Raw genomic sequence first — 17,583 nt, forward strand, 5'->3', positions numbered from 1 at the left:
TTCACAGACCAGGGCTCGAACCCGTGTCCCCTCCATTGGCAGGCAGATTCTTAACCACTGCGCCACCAGGAAGCCCCAGTGTTGCATATTTTAAGCCTGGGAAGAGCTTTATCACTCTGTTTTCATAGAATCCTAGAATTTAATAGTCATCAACCAACTCTTTCTTGTAGTTTATTTGTGCTATATATCGATATGTAGATATCTATATATAATTATAAAATGTATAAATATATATCTATATATATCTTATAATTTGCATAGCTACATCCATATGTGATCATACTTCTGGTATAGTTGTAATCAGCACTTTGGAACAGTTTTAAATTCTGCTCTTTTCAATTGTGTTATCTCTTATAAGTGTTTGCCTATCTATTGTAATCTTAATATCTTTCTCTTTTTCACATTGTTCTAGTGACTGCCATTAATAACAATAATAATAATCCATTGAGTACATGTGTTTTGATATACTTCAGTATATCCTGCCCAATATATCCTGGCAACGGAGCATCTCTATACTTTAGAGTTTGGAGAGAGTTTTGGCTTCATGTTACCGGGGACATCTCTGTAGGTAGACAGTTATGTAAAAAGAGCTTCTCATCCCGGTAGCACAGTTCTGTGTGCACTGCGGTACTTAAATGCCTTTAGTTGCTACTGTAAACAGGAAGAAACATACTAAGGCAAAGGTCTGGCTAAGAGAAGCAGGGGGAGGGGCAAAGAAGGCTGGAAGGATGTTCCTTTTGCTGCTGCCAGCAGGGCAAATCGAGATCTCAGGGAGTCTGGCATAAATAAAGAAAGCTGGGAAGGACACAGAACCAGGTTCTGGATGCATTTTCAGAGGCAAGGTTGTCCCTGCCACACTGCACCTCGTATTCAGTCACCCGGGAGTGCTGGTGACCTTTGGCTTCTGAAGTTGCACTGAGCCAGGTCCAGAGAACAAAGCCACCAGCCATCACCAGGGAGGAGCAGACGCGCTCACCGCAGTGAGGCAGCGGCAGACTGAATTAGCGAATGTTACGTGATTAAAAACGGCAGCACTTTCTATTTTAATTCTAGATCTGGGAGATTTTCATTGCATCCTTGGGGGATAGGAGTTTGTTCATCCGTTAAAATTCGATTTGCTACCTCTTATCAAGATGAAGAAAGCATAACTGACACTCTTCCCTCCCCTCTGGTCATGTCCGCTCTGGTCTCTGGATATTGTTGGGTCCCCTGCATATGTGGGTGAACAGCTTGTGATGCTTCTTGACGTAACTTGTCACAGTGGTGAGGTGGTTAGTGGGAAAGAAAGGGAACTCCGCGTTGCTGAAATTGGGGGTAACTTGGTTGTTTACAGTAGCTGAAGGCAAATGTTTCGAGTTAAGTCAGGTTAATCAAGGCAATTTTAGTCGTGATCAAAATGACCAAGTAGAAAAAACCTGTTATAGAAATTGTCAGTTTCACTTCCCATTGTGCGAGGCCTTATGCGAGTGAGGGATATCGATAAAGTCGGGTGAAGTCCAGTATTTTCAGAGGTTAGCTTAAGGCAAATGAATTTATTCCATCTCACGTATGTATTCCTCAGCTTTAGAAGTTACATCCTGTAATTTAAAAAAAAAAAATTTTTTTTTTTTCAGATTCTAGCTACATTGGAGACTGGTCGTTTTCTGAAACTAAAGGAGAAGCCCAGGAAGGGATGATGAATACTTTCTGAGTTTCGAGTCGCAGAATAAAAGGTAAGTATTGATAATTTCACAATGTGTTTGCAATACTGTTGTGTCGACCAGCTGAAAAAGCAGCACACAAATAACCAAGAGTTTTGGATATTTGCTATCACCAAAAAAACAACTCGTACTATTCTGATTTACTTATGGGATTTTTTTTTTTTAAAACAAAACTCAGCATATTCTTTTAAAATAAGCTTTCCAGGTAGGTATACCGGAGCATTAAGGTGGGACCCAGCTGAGTAATTCACTTTTTTTCTTAGACTGCATCCCTGGGCACGTCTCCCAGGCTTGGTCTGTGTGACATCCCCACATTTAGAGAGAGAATGTGAGAATTTCCAAGATAGAAGTTAGAGAAAGACAGCTAAAGTGTCGGGACTCATTTTAATCACACATAGATTTGATACAACGTAATCACCAGCAGCTGCCTTACCCTTTCCCCAGACCCAGGGCACTTAAGCCCCATGACGGCCGCCGCCCCCTGCCCCAGACACACCCTGTCTTCGGCTGGACCCCAGGAGCAGAGCACCCTCTCCCAGCCCCCGCATCCTAAAGCTGGGTATCCTCTCCTGGCCAGAAGTCCTCGCTGGATGCCCTCGTTCCCGTTTCCCAGAACTCACGGCAAAAACTCAGCACCACCGTTAGCTCACTTACTGTTTCCCGAAAGATTGTCTTTCCAAAATCTCTTGGCAGTATTTTGTCCTTATGTACAATGACAATTCCTGCCCTCAGCGTATCCATGTATTTTCCCCCTCTTCTTCAAATCGCTCTGCTTAATGATTGGATTTATAGCTAAAAAGACATCATATTTAAATTAATATTGACTTACATTTGTTTAAGCCAAATCAATTTTAGGGCCCATGGGATGGGGATGGAAAGAAACATCAGGAGAATTTTTGAACCTCTGACTGTCTAGTGAACAGGCTGCCCTGCCTGGAGGAGGATCTCTGTTGATGGAGGTATTTCTGTAGAAACTGTACATCTGTCTGACAAGGATGTGCCAGAAGAGGAGCCTGGCTGGATTTGGGACAGGGTTTTCTAGGTTCCAAGCAAAAGGAATTCTGCAGTTTCTCAATTGATGGACCAAAGGAAGCAAAGTTGTCTGTGTGTGTTTTTTTTAAATTCACATGTTTTAAAATTAAGCAAATATAGGGACTTCCCTGGCGGTCCAGTGGTTAAGACTCCACGCTTCCAATGCAGGGGGCACGGGTTCCATCCCGGGTCAGGGAACTAGGATCCTGCATTCCACGTGGCACAGCCAAAAAATAAAAAAAAAAAATTAAAATAAAAAAAAAAAGAATAGGGGCTTCCCTGGTGGTGCAGTGGTTAAGAATCCGCCTGCCAATGCAGGGGACACGGGTTCGAGCCCTGGTCCGGGAAGATCCCACATGCCGCAGAGCAACTGAGCCCGTGCGCCACAACTACTGAGCCCGCGTGCCACAACTACTGAAACCCATGGGCCTAGAGCCCGTGCTCCCCAACAAGAGAAGCCACCGCAATGAGAAGCCCGCACACCGCAATGAAGAGTAGCCCCTGCTCTCTGCAACTAGAGAAAGCCCGCGCGCAGCAACGAAGACCCAATGCAGCCAAAAATAAAAAATAAATTAAAAAAAGAATAATTAAAAAAAATTAAGCAAAGATATTCAGCTAGATTATTGCACATCTACTGAAAGGTAATTTTCTTTAACCTCTGATTCTCGAGCATATTTCCTGAAAGGCTGCCCAGGGAGAGAATGACTCTGTGGGCGTTCTTCTGTGTGACGTGGGCCTCAGAGGGTGCAGTTGGGGCGCCCAGAGTGCCCTGGAGAGCGGGGTGGGCCCAGGCGAAGCGCCCCCTGGGTGGGGGTGCATGACAGTTCGGATCCACAGAGGTGGGCAGTGAGACAAGGTGATAGATAATAAGCTGTCTGAAGTGGGTGTGTAGGTTTGGCTGGCCTGGGGGGGAGATTATGCGAGTCGATTATAAACCTGACTGTTACGAGGGCCTTTACGTGACCTTTGAACCCCACCTGCTCTGCCGCCCTTGAACAGCTAGTGTCTGCTGGGGAATGGCGGGGCGGTGGCCCTTACAGACAAGGGAAAGCACAGTGGGGTCGTCTGTTTTTTGTTTGTTTGTTTTTGTTTATTGACTTTATTTATTTATGGCTGTGTTGGGTCTTCGTTTCTATGCGAGGGCTTTCTCCAGTTGTGGCGAGCGGGGGCCACTCTTCATCGCGGTGCGCGGGCCTCTCACTGTCGCGGCCTCTCTTGTTGCGGAGCACAGGCTCCAGACGCGCAGGCTCAGTAGTTGTGGCTCACAGGCCCAGTTGCTCCGCGGCATGTGGGATCCTCCCAGACCAGGGCTCGAACCCGTGTCCCCTGCATTGGCAGGCAGATTCTCAACCACTGCGCCGCCAGGGAAGCCCCGGGTCGTCTGTTTTTGCAGATGTCTATATGTTTGAGCCTGTGAAGGCATATTTGTGTTGTAACGAGGCTTTTCTGTCCCTACTTGCTCCTCAAGCCTCCCTTATTCCAGCAAAAAGTATTTTCTCCTCTTCCTTTCCGTATGAGCATCACTCGGTCCTCGCCTGGTGTCGTTGCTTTGGTTCCTTTTACTAAGTATGTGGGAAGAGGTATTTCCTCTCTTACCACTAGAATATTAACTCAGTGAGGAAAAGGATTTCTTTCTGTTTTGTCTGCTACTTGACGCCAGGCACCTGGAACAGTGTCTGGTACAAGGAAGGTGCTTGATAAACATTTACTGAATGAGGTAACGATTTGCATCTTCCTGACCCGGATTCCTTAGGGACAGGACCGTCCCTTCATCCGTGAACTTCTTGCTGGGCTGACACAGCGGCTGCTGTCCTCCCTGACCGCCGGTCTGTGGGGTGGGATCACTGATGCTTGGTCCCCTCGGAGGGGCTGGGGAGGCGTGCGCTGTGTTGCCACTGCCTTGGCGACCGTGGGTTAAGCTGTCAGCTCCTGAGGGCGTTCCCAGGATGCTTACAGGCGTGATGTGGAAGGGAAGCGAGGGCTGAGAGGCAGCGCGGTGTCTGGTGGGACCGTGCTTGCTGTGTTCACCAGCCCCTCCCAGGAAGCGTCTCTGATGGATGGGCTGTAGTTGGGGGGAGAGGCGAGGCAGGAAGGGCGTGTGCTGGTTGTCACAGCGGAGCCTTGCCCTCGGGTCTGAGAGGAAGCGTGTGGTTGAGTCACGTGGCGGCAGAGTGTCTGTCCCTGATGGGGGTTAAGGCGGCCCCGGCCCAGCCCTGCTCTGTTTAAGTAAATAAAGGAGCGCAGACAGCGTGGAATGCGAGTTGCAGCAGGTGAGGAGTCTGACTGATGGAAAGTCAAATCTAATAATATCTTTGAGTAGCTGCCCTGAGGCTCAGTTTTGGTTGTTGGCTCCCCCCCTCCCAGGAGATCACAAGGAGGAGGGCCAGAGGCAGACTTTTCCAGAACCTCTGTGCTAAGTGAGTTTACCTGGAAAGGACATTGTAGGTACAAGACTTTAACCACAAGGCACAGTAGGAGTTGCCTTCTGGTCAGCTGGTGAGAACCTTTGAGCCGGTCATAAGATACTAATTAAATCAAACCGTGGACTTAACTCTCCTCCCCCCCACTCCTCTTCTTCTTCTCCTTCTCTCTCTGTCTCTGTCTCTCTGTCTCTGTCTCTCTCTGACTCTGTCTCTCTCCCTCTTTCTGTCTTTGTCTCTCTGTCTCTCTCTCTGTCTCTGTCTCTCTGACTCTCTCTGTCTCTGTCTCTCTCCCTCTGTCTCTCTCCCTCTGTTTCTCTCTGTGTCTCTCTGTCTCTGTCTCTGTCTCTCTGACTCTCTGTCTCTGTCTGTCTCTGTCTCTCTCCCTCTGTCTCTCTCTCTCTCTGTGTCTCTCTCTGTGTCTCTCTCTGTGTCTCTCTCTCTGTGTCCATCTCTCTCTGTCTCTGTGTCCATCTCTCTGACTCTGTCTCTCGCCCTCTCTCTGTCTCTGTCTCTCTCTCTCTCTCACACACACTTTAGAAACGGTCAAGCCCGCCCCTGTCAGGCTCTGTGCTAAGGCAGCCGGAGTCTGTCTCGTCATCACCGACTATTTGTGAACTCCTCACTCTGTGTCCCATACCTGCTGCCAGCTTCTCCTCCCTCCTCTGCTGCGTGTGCCCTGAGCCTCGCTCTCCAGCCCTTCCACGCTCTTCTGCTCCGCTCTCCCCATGTCATCCCTTCCCAATTTCCCCTGCCCGCTCCCTGCCCCGCCCCCGCCTCCAGGCAGCCCACCGGCTTGCAGCTCTGCAGAGCCTGGTGCTGCCCCGGGAAGGCTCTAGAGGGGCGAGCCCGGCAGGTGGTGACCGGCAGGCTGGGGAGTCAGGAGCCTCGGCTGCGACCATCTTGTCCCTCCCTCCCCTTGTCCGCTTGCACTGGACTCTGTCACCCTCCCGGGATGCTCAGGGCACTTGTTAGCGCCTGAGTCTCCGGCTGCAGTCTCAGGGCTGACGTCTAGTCTCAGCCGGCATAGAGAGCCCTCTGATGCAGGCTTCCATCCCCACCCGGTTGTCCCGTGTCCTAGTCACGCCTTCTGAAAATGCCAGGCGCGGCCTCAACCTCACGACCTCGCACACGCTGTCCCTACAGCCTGCAGTGCCCTTCCCCTTCGTCCTCAGTGGGCTGAACCTGACCGGTCACTGAAGCTGTCACCAGGGCCCTCCCCCAAGAAGCAAGGGAGGTCAGGTGCACCTGTTGGGAGAGGGGCTTCTGGGCCCCCTGGACAAAACTCATCTCAGAGTATTCGTGCCAGGTGGTGTGTTTTCGGTGCCAATCTCCGCTGAACAGACTTTGATAAAGGCAGGACTGGATCCCTGGCCTGTGACATCATCCCTCACACGCGGGTGTTTAGAAAGTGTCTGCTTTCTGACTGTTGATTCTTAAGACTTCCACCCTACACTGAGTGCTTTCTGTGTTAGGTTACTGTTTTTCTAACAGAGTATTTAATAAAGAAGGCCCATCTGATGCAGAGGGAGGCAGGGCACGTAGATCGGGGTTGCCCTTCTGTCTTCAAGCAGCTTCCATGGCTTTATCAGCAGCTTTTCCCCCAAGGCTGTGCTGTGTGGGTTGATCACTACATTTGAGACTTTAGTAGAAGTTTAGTGGAGCAAGGGAATCCCTGCGTTCCCACAAACACCTGTGGAGCCAGGTGTTTTTCATTTTACACGTGGGCGGCTGTGAAAAAACCACTGCCAGGAGGTGGCCACGCCTCCCATCAGCTCCAGTCAGCTCCCGGTCCCCTCTTCCTGAGTATGAGGGGAGAACCATGGCGGAGCAGAGGGCAAGGAGGGCGATGTCATACTCACCCAGCTGTGGAGGCTTCTGCGGTGTATGGTTATCCCTGTTTGGACAAAAGCTTGTTCTCCGTGCTCAAAGTTGGTTGGCTGCATCCTGTGGACATAACTCCTCCAGGGAACGGTGTCTTAGCGTACCCCTGACATACAGCTGCCAGTCACAAATGCAGGGCTCAGGTGAGATTCTAGGCCTGTCGTCTTGCAGATAAGCAGACTCTGGCTTCACTGCTGCGATCACAAGCATTTCTTCACTAATAGACTGCAGGGGCTGGAAAGGCTGCTCTCTGGGGTGCCTCCTTGCTTGCGTGTTTTGGGGTTCTCTGGGTTGAAGGTGGAGCATTACGATATGATGCATGTAATGTAGACTGGGAGCGTCACATATGAATGACGTTTACTATAATTAACAAATCTTTGTGTAGCACTTGGGCAAGGGGGTTTGATCCCTCACAAGAACAGAAGGATGGAGGAAAGGGCATGGTTTTCACTTGGAGGGGGCACAGGTGGGAGAAAAGTCAGTTTTATTCTTAGAAGAGCTGAGGGGATGAATGGAACATGGTTTGATGGAGAGGAAATGGCAACTACGGAGGGGCTGGGGGAGGAACAGAGGTGGTGCGCTTCTGGCAGCCGCCGGGGAACCGCAAGGGTAGGAGAAACATGCTAGTAAGGGGTCGTGGTATTCAGCTTTCACACTGCGTCATGCATATGACCTGGGCTTATTGAACTGATTGCTACAAAGATATGTGTGGTAGGAAGAATCGTGACTCTCCAAAGAATCATGGTTCATGTCTTAATCCCCAGAAGCTATGCATATATTAGGTTACATGGCAAATAGGAAGGTCTCAGCTGACCTTGAGATGGGGAGATTATCCCAGATGATCCAGGTGGGTGCAATGTAATCACAGGGGTCCTCTGACGTGATGGAGGGACACAGGAGAGTGAGTGTCAGAATGATGCCATGTGATAAAGTCTCTGTGCTTTGCTCCTTTGAAGATGAAGGAGGGAGCCATGAGTCAAGGAATGCAGGTGGCCTCAAGAAACTGGAAAGGCAAGGAAATGGATTCTCCCCTGGAGCCTCCAGAAGAGATGCAGCCCTGCTGACACCTTGATTTTTAGGCCAGTGAGACCCATTTCAGACTTCTCACCTCTAGCACTGTAAGATAATAAAGTTGTTTTAAGCCACCAAGTGTATAGTAATTTGTTACAGCAGCAATGGGAAACAATCCAATACGGAAACCTGTCTCTACTTTGGAAATGTGAGACCCTCTTAGTTGTGTATGAAATATAATGGAAAATTTATGGAAGATAAATAACTCAGAGAAGAATCTTGTCAAAATGAATTCTAAGCTCTCTCTAAGTTAATTTATTTTCGTGAAGTGAGGGCAAGAACTTTATTTCTTCACTGTTATATCCTCACTGCCTAGTTCATTTTTAAAATTCATTTTTAAACAAATGAATCTCTTCATTTAAATCCATGAAAAACCAAAACAACTATCTTTTCAAAGGAATTATTGGATGCTAAAGTGTATCACTATGATTAGAAATCTTAAATTCAGGCTCTTGTTATAGACAAAGAATATCATACTTTACATTGTCATTCAAAGATGAGAGGTTTGGTTAGAGAATATTTTTGTAAGTTGTTGGGTGTAAACAGGAATCACTTTTGCTTTCTTGGGTTCTAGGAACTTCCTTGTACCTACACAAGGAAGGAGTGTTAACTTCCCCTTTGCCTTGTCAGTAAACCAGCTGTAATATGTAGCAAGCTGTAGCCTTAAATCCACGACACCCCAGCCCCCTGCCCACCAAAGTGCTCGTTGTTTGTGACACTTAGTTTGGGAAGCCTGGTACTATATACTAATCTATTATAAATGATCTTTGCCTGGCATCTTTTAGAATTACAAATACTTCTAGTGTTCATTTGCTATTTCTTGACTCACTTATTTTCTGGAAGAAAAAAATCTTTGCTAGGATTTTGCTGTGTGTCAGGCCCTGGGGAAACAAAGGTAACTCAGATATGGCACTTCCCAGAGAAAGCCACCTTCTAGATGGGAAGAAAGACAAGTGTGTAGATAATGAGAGGACGGAACAGCCAATATTGAAATAATTTGTGATGCCAAGAGGAGGAAAATTCCAACTCTGCAGGGAGAACAGAGCCGAGAGGAAGAGACTGAAGGTCCAGAAGGACCTTGGCAACTAGAAGGGACAAGTATTAACTGCCTACTGAGTCCCAGCACTTTTACATGTAACTTTATCACTTCATTTTTACCCTGAGAAAAATGATATTCTAATGAAGTATCTTTGCAAAATCACAGAGTGGGATTCATAATCATTGTCTTCAGAGCCATTCATTTTAAAGCAGAGGTGGGCAGACTTTCTGTGAAGGGCTAGATGGTAAATATTTCAGGCTTTGGGGGCCATACCGTCTCTGTCACAACTATTCAACTCAACTCTTGTGGCAGGAAACCAGCCATATAGAATATGGAAAGAAATGAGCATGGCTGTGTGCCAATAAAACTTTATTGACAAAAATGGACAGTGGGCTGGATATGGCCCAGGGGTTGCAGTTTGCTGATCCCTGTTCTAGAACAGCCATTATAGCTACTGTTTTGCTTTAGAATATCTCAGGAGAGGGAGATTATAGGTTTCATTAGCTTTACAGGTGGGCCAGTGACAGTTTCAAAAGGGGTTATAGAATCTCACCAAGAAACAGTAGCAGACTGGATTAATAATGGAGGTTCAGACAGACCCAATTGTCTAACATTTCACATCGTCATGGTTAATATTGAACAGACCTCTGGGAATCCAGATATAATCCATCTTCAGGGCATTATAGACGAGTCCAAAGAGAAAACCACACTAATCAGTCTTGGCAGAGGATTTGACAGTGTGTGGGCATGTGTGTGTTTTAACTCTGAGATTTAAAAAAAAAAAATGGAAATAAAGAAGATTTGTCTGGAACCACTGGGAAGAAATAAGGTAAATATCTGAACGGATGACCTGGGAGAAGCCTAGAGTGTAAAGTCTCAATACGGCTGTCTTCTGGAAAAAGGCAGAAACATCTGGTTAGTGTAAAAATGAGGGGTGATGTGAAAGGAAATCCCAAGTCCAGATTAGAAAAGCAGAATACATCTTGACATCTTAAAGCAACAAGCCAGAAAAAAATCTGTCCTTAATGGCTAACAGTGGGACTTCCCTGGTGGCGCAGGGGTTAAGAATCCACCTGCCAATGCAGGGGACACGGGTTCGATCCCTGGTCCGGGAAGATCCCACATGCCGCAGAGCAACTAAGCCTGTGTGCCACAACTACTGAAGCCCACGCGCCTAGAGCCCACGAGCCACAACTACTGAAGCCCGCGCGCCTAGAGCCCGTGCTCCGCAACAAAAGAAGCCACTGCAACGAGAAGCCCACGCACCGCAACAAAGAGTAGCCCCTGCTCGCCGCAACTAGAGAAAGCCCGCGCACAGCAATAAAGACCCAACACAGCTAAAAATAAATAAAATAAAATATATAAATTTATTTTAAAAAATAGCTAATAGTGTGGGAAAAGTCACTAAATTCAGAGATTTTGAGTTTCTTAATTTGATTTCTTAATCCTTTAGAGCAAAACAGTGAATTTTTTGGAGAAGAGATCTTTCCAAGATTATATCCTGAGAGATACAGGGTGGTAGGAAAACACCTGGAAAACCATTAAAGAACTTCAAAAATGTGACACCGGGAAGCCATTTAGGTCACCTGTCCCAGCCCTACGTGACTAAAAGGACATTTTTCTCTTGGCTGATGAGAGGGAGCTTGAACGAGTATGGTTACATTGGGGAGCTTATTTCTTTTGAGTAAAACTTAAAAAATCAAAAGCAGACCAAGTTTATAAGATGGTTACAAGTGTGGGTGGTTCCAGCTGGATGGAAACATTTTCTCACCAACAGGAATTGGTTGACAGGGTGTCGATTGTCTACAGAGGTCCCCATGCTTGGCGCCCCGAAGTGTGTTTTGATCTGGTTCCCCATCCGGCTCTGTGCTGTTTCTCTTCAGGTTGACTTGGGGGAAAGAGGGAGGAAAAGATGGAAAATATGGGAGTTGATATCTTCCTGGAAGACACTGTGGAGAGGTTAGCAGGCTAAGTTATTCCAACCAAAACAAGTTAAACTTTTCCTTGTGTTTTGAATCCTAGACACGAATCTTGTCTTGGATGAAACAGATGTGATTCTGGGGACGTGCATGGCATCCTGAGCTTTGGTGACTTTCCTGCCCCTCACTCTTCCTTACAGGAATCAAACATGCTCCAGCTGTGCATTTATATGCTGCTTCTGGCCTCTTTCTAAGTTCCATGCAACTTCATAAAACTCAGAGTTTCCTCAACACAGAAATCTTAGGGCTACTTGAAGAAAATAATCTGTAAAGCAGATAAATGTTTTGATGTGGATTACATCTAACAAACAGTGTTCATTGCAAAGGCTTTAACATGTAAGCCAATTAAAGGGTCTTACAATTTGACTTCTCTTTCCCGTCAGACAAAGCTTTTTTGTAATGTAAATATAGTAAGGAATATCCATACTCTACAGTCTTGCTGACATTCTTTTCTTTTAGCAAGGGTTAAATAAGGGGGATCTTCAAAGCCTTGGTGATACATTACAGAAAGCTTTGAAGTTTTTATTAGCTTCCCTGGAAATCTTTGTTTCCTGGAAAGTTCGTTAATGGTATATCTAGTTTCTTACACAAATCCATTTCTTAGCTGTCTATAGTGAATTACCTAGTCAGTGGGAATGCTACTGCAAGATAAAATTAATATCTAAACTGGTCCTGAGTCAGTTATTTCCACTGCAAAGCTTATGTAGTCATAAGGTATGATGTTACTTAGGTCAAATTAACCTTTCTTTATCTTAATTCACCTCTTGAACTCCGTGAAAGCGACATAATTTACATTTCCTAGCAACTCAGACGGCTGCTCCTGTGTATGGAACTAACCTCCTGCATCAGCACCGTCCGTCATCTTCCATCTCAGTCTGTGGCGCCATCCTGCACCCAGGGTCCAGTCTGCCCCTCCTCTCTGCATCTCCTCCTCCGTTGACACCCAGTTTGGGGCTGACTGGCCCCGCCTACCTGGCTGTGGTAGCCTCCTATCAAGTTCCCTGCTTTTTCTTTCCCTCTTCCCCATCTACCTACCCCCCAAAGTCTGTTTTCCTCAGGGCAGCTAGACTGATTCTCTAAAACTAAATCAAGATCATTGTCTCCCTGGCCCACCCCCTGCAGTGCCTTCCGGTAACGCCGAATCAAACCCCAGGTCCTTCCCTGGCACAGGGCCTCTAGGACCTGTGCTCACCTGCGTCTGCCGGACGTTGCCTGCTGGCTTCCCCGGCGCCCTTCCTGCCCCTCACGCGGCTCTGGCCACACCGGCCACCTTGCTAGTCCCACGCACCCACAAATCACACCCCCATCTCAAAGCTTGAAACTTCGCACTGGCCCTTCTTTCCCCCTCCTGAACCCTCTCCCTCCACATACCCACCAGCTTTCTGGCCATTTCTTCCATGTCTTTGCTCAGAGGTGACCGCTCAGAGACCTGACCATTTTATCTACATGAGAAGCCCCCAGCCTCTTACCCTGCTTTTCCTTCCTTCCTGCTCTAATTAGTGGACATTCGGTCTCTGACTGATTCATCACTTGGTTTATTTGTCCATTCACTTATATATAGTTCATCTGTCACTCCCAAGAGAATGTAAACTCCATAAGGACAGGGATTTACAGTGATAAACATGTATCTTTCATGCCTCACACACGTAGGCAATCAAGACATATCTGCTGGGTATTGTATGAAGGAAAGAACCAGAATCGTTCACATTGCTTTTGGTCTGCACATGTAGACCAAGTCATTGAGCAGTTATGTTGTTCAATGGGACAGTGATATTTTTGATTTTCCTACCCTAATAAGGTTTCCAATTCAATAATCTGGGTCTATCTTAGATTTAGCTCTTGCCTAAAGCTCTTAGCAGTGACCTTGGTCGACCTTCAGTGTAGTTCAATATGCTGAACATAGGTACCGTATGGACATAAGGACCTGGACTTCCTGGTGATGTAATGGTTTTAGAGTGGCAGTGTGTCCACGGACAGAGCCGCTGGCATCTTACTTGCCTTCTTAGCGATTAGCAGGCACGTATATAGCACAAGGAAAAAAGAGCCAATACTCATGTCTATTTTTAGTACGGTAGAGTTCCCATAATTATCTAAACACTAAGAGGTTACTTTAAGAAATGTTATCAGACTAACGGAGCTTTTTCTCCTACCGGTGAGCAGCTAATCATCTTCCTGTAAATATTATATGAGAAGAAATTGGGGGAGCGGGTACATACAGGAAGGTGGATAAATGGTCTGTAGACCCTTGTAGACGATACCAAGAGCCCCATTCCATGAGGTAATTTTGTCAGCATAATTGCTCTGAGCTGCTTCTAAAAAGTCGGATGTATCGATACATAATTTACATTCAGTGAAATTCACTCTTTTTAAAAGCGTACAGGGGCTTCCCTGGTGGCACAGTGGTTGAGAATCCGCCTGCCAATGCAGGGGACACGGGTTCGAGCCCTGGTCTGGGAGGATCCCACATGCCACGGAGCGGCTGGGCCCGTGAGCCACAACTACTGAGCCTGCGCGTCTGGAGCCTGTGCTCCGCAGCAAGAGAGGCCGCGATAGTGAGAGGCCCGCGCACCGCGATGAAGAGTGGCCCCCGCTTGCCGCAACTAGAGAAAGCCCTCGCACAGAAACGAAGACTCAACACAGCTATAAATAAAATAAATTAATTAATTTAAAAAAAAAAATTAAAAAAAAAAAAAAGATGGCTAGCAGGACATCAGAGCCGTTTTAAAAAAGCATACAGCTATGAGTTTCAGTATGTGCATACAGTTGTGTAACCACCATAATCAAACTATAAGTTTTCATCCCCCTGAAATGTTCCTCATGCCCCACTGTAATCACCGAGCCCCGACCCCCGGCAACCACTGATCTGTTTTCTGTCCTTACAGTCTCGCCTTTTCCATCATGCCCTGTGAATGGAATCATGCAGTCTGTCGCTGTTGAGATGCACCAGCGCTGTTGTGTGTTATCGGTAGTTTGTTCCTTGTTATTACTGAGGAGTGTTGCATTGTGGATGTAGAGTTTGCTGGTCCCGTCACCAGGTGAAGGACATTTGCGTTGTTTCAAATTTGGGGTGATTATGACTAAAACTCCAATAACAGTCATGTATAGGTTTTTATGGGAACATACATTTTCATTTTTTTCCCGAATAAAAAACCTAGGAGTGGGGTTTCTGGGTCGTATGGTAAGTATGTGTTTAGCTTTATAAAAACCTGCCTAACTGATTTCCAGAGTGGCTGTTTCCTCTTCCCACTGGGAAGGTATGGGAGTTTCCTGAGCTGCTTTCTAATTCTCAGGGTCGATGCCCAGAGGATTTTGCCTTCTTGAAGAGAAACCTCGGGATTTATCTCTCCCCTCTTCTCCCCTCAGTTCTGTGTTCCAGTCTCTTCTACTTGGACCTTTAAGTTACTTTTTATTTAAAAGTCTTTCCGCTCTTGTTGCCTGAGTTTCCTTTTTCTTTGTTGCACCTGTGCAGTGCCTCATACCCAGCAGATACTAAGTACGCACCTGTTTGACTTGGTTGTAATAAACTAGATTAAACTGATCTCCAGGGCAGAGACGGCCCACAGTGGGACTTTGGTTCATGTTTTAGCAGGCTCATGGGGCATCTGTGCAGGGTGGGTGAGCCCTACCCCAAGACCTAGGGAGAGATTCCTATTATTTCTCTCCAGGCAATAAGTCATCACCCACAACGTGTGGGATATAAAACTGGGTTTGGACTGCCACAGTGGTGAAGGGTGGAGAAGTCAGAACCAAATCTGTGGTTATTATAAGGTGTATAGATTTAGCTTGGAGACACCAGCCATGAAATGTGCAGAATCTTGTGAGAAGGCTTTTCTTTCTCTTAAAGATTTTACCTTATTGTTTAATCACTGGTGAAGCATAGCGTAGTGGTTAAGAGTGAGAGCTCTGCAGACAAACTCTGCTACTGACCACCTGTGTGACCTTGGGAACCTCTCAATGCCTTGGTTTCTTCATCTGTAGAATGGGGATAATAACAGTAGTGAGGAGTGATGGTAAATGGTTGATATGTACCTAGTGGTTAGAACAGTGCCTGGCTGCTATAGGAGTATTAGTCCCTGCTGTTATTGTTATTAACTAAACTTTACCCCTAATACTTGGAAAATGTGCGTTTTTCATGCATTTGTGACACTTTCACGGATGTCAGGTTCTAGATACTTGATCAAAGAATGATTAAAATTCAGTGAACAGAGAGGGAGTGAGATAAATTAGGAGTTTGGGATTAACAGATACACACTACTGTATATAAAAGAGATAAACAACAAGGACCCACTGTATAGCACAGGGAACTCTACTCAATATCTTGTAATAATCTATATAGGAAGAGAATCTGAAAAAGAATAGATACACGTATAACTGAATCACTTTGCTGTACACCTGAAAATAACACAACTTTGTAAATTAACTATACTTCAGTTCAAAAATCAATCAATCAATTTAAAAAAATAAAAAAGATTCCGTTACGAGTGAGCAGCGGAGTTCGCAGCATTACCTGGCGTAACCATCAGTGGCTAATCGTCCCCAGAGGCGTGTACTTATCCTCAGTATGCTGACTCAGGTCACGTTAAGTGGCCCCAGTTCTCCGGTCTCACTTGCTTATTTCTTTTACTTTTGGAAGCTCGGGGAGGGTGTGGTTTCTGAGCAGTGCTGTTCCCTCCATCAGGATGTCCCTGTGTCCTCCATGTCAAGGGCTGAGTCCACCAGTTTGCTCACTAGGTCAGGGTTAGAAGTTTGGGCACAACATTTTCAGTCATTTCTCTCTCACTTCCTAATTTCTGTGTTGGCACCTCCATACAAAAATGGTTTCTTCTAGCCCTTTTAGCAACTTTTTCGTGTTGTTGCTTCATCGGGCCACCTCTCCAAGGAACAGACCCGACTGGGCTTTCCCCTTTGGGACCTGTGCTTTCGGGGGGTCCAGTAAGTTGCCTCTGTGTTTGGGGGCCACCGCCTGAGGGCTAGAGCAGGTGGTCCCAGGGACCAGTGGGCGAGCACGCAGCCAACAAGTGGGCCCGGCAGGCCTGCCCACGGGGGCCCCCGCCTTGACACAGCCCTGCTTCTGCCCTGCCCTTCAGAGTTACCACAGAGGCTGGAGGAGTTCACAGGCAGTCCTCGCTTTATTGCATTTCACAGATCCTGTGTTTGCTTTTGACAAACTGAAGGTTTGTGGCAACCCTGCGTTGAGCAAGTCTGTGGGCGCCTTTTTCCAAGAGCATTTGCTCACTTCCTGTCTCTGTGTCACATTTGGTAATTCTCACAGTATTTCACACTTTGTCATTATTACTGTGTTATGGTGATCCGTGACCAGCGATCTTAGATGATCTAGCGGTCTTAGTCCCTACTACGACTGCCTGAAGGCTCAGATGATGGTTAACACGGTTTAGCAAGAAAATATTTTTTAACTAAGGTATGCGCACTTTTTCAACATAATGCTATTGCACACTTAACAGACGACAGTGTAGTGTAAACATAACTTTGATGCGCACCGGGAAACCAACAGCCTCGTGTGGCTCACTTTATCACGATATTCACTTTATTGCTGTGGTCTGTGTGTTGTTCCTGAGCACCGTCTGCAGGCTGAATCGTGACTCGTAAGGGTACTACTTTAAATGTCCGTAAGTGCTGTGACTTACAAGATATAAACCTGTGAGATGCATCGCTGAATTCATAGCAGCCTTTTGACATTGTCTTACCAAACACACAACTGCTGGTGTGCTACGGATAAGAGGCAATGTTGGCGTTGAAAGGGGGCTCCTCATACTTGAGACCCACATCTGTAACAGACACCCAGAGATGAGAGAGAGGAGGGGAGGGTGGCCTGGAGTCCACCAGGACCCATCACCTCCTTACCTGCCATGATGGTTGATGGGCACATATGCTCGACGGTGAACCCCAGCGCTTAGTATATATTTTTCTTATCAAATACAGTTTGCACATCAGTAGGTTCTTACATTTGTGTTTGTTGTTCATTTAGGAAAGAAAGAGCAAGGCCTAGCCTCGTCATCTCATTTTCATGAAAACATACACATGTAAAGCCAACAAAGAGTGATAAAAGATATCTGCCCTCACCAGTTGCTGAATTTCAAGGGTCGATGGAGTCCAGAAGTCCAAAGAGGGGTCATGATCGTGGTGGTTGCTTTGAGCCCACTCCAGTCCACTGGGGAGACCCCATGTGTCTCCAGCAGAGGGAACAGCGTGTGCTGGATCCTGTGAGCCTGGGAAGGGTCTTAGTTCTATTTTTGCTGTGATGGCTGCACATCTAGGGTGCCTCCTGGGGCTGCCTAGGAAAGTGTGCTCTTGTGGGGATTTTTAGGTGTGTTCAGATTTAAGGGCATTTGGAGATAGTCAGACCCTTTGAGGCACTCTGTGAAATGTTGAAATGTCGGGTTCTGTGTTGCAACTTGGCACATGGTATGTTGTGTCATTATAATTACAAATATATGTGT

At 46.6% G+C, this 17,583-nt stretch overlaps 1 protein-coding gene across 4 annotated transcripts in view; it reads left to right on the forward strand.

Moving 5' to 3' along the window:
- SVIL (supervillin) overlaps nt 1-17,583 on the forward strand; it is a 239,046-nt gene that overhangs the window by 40,771 nt on the left and 180,692 nt on the right. For all 4 annotated transcript variants that reach the window (XM_036843972.1, XM_036843974.1, XM_036843978.1 and 1 more), the window contains exon 2: nt 1,614-1,712. The gene's annotated coding sequence lies outside the window, so the exon portion shown is untranslated. The remainder of the gene's footprint in view (nt 1-1,613; nt 1,713-17,583) is intronic.

The sequence above is a fragment of the Balaenoptera musculus genome, chromosome 2 (assembly GCF_009873245.2).
Source record: "Balaenoptera musculus isolate JJ_BM4_2016_0621 chromosome 2, mBalMus1.pri.v3, whole genome shotgun sequence".
In the NCBI taxonomy this organism is placed as follows: domain Eukaryota; kingdom Metazoa; phylum Chordata; class Mammalia; order Artiodactyla; family Balaenopteridae; genus Balaenoptera; species Balaenoptera musculus.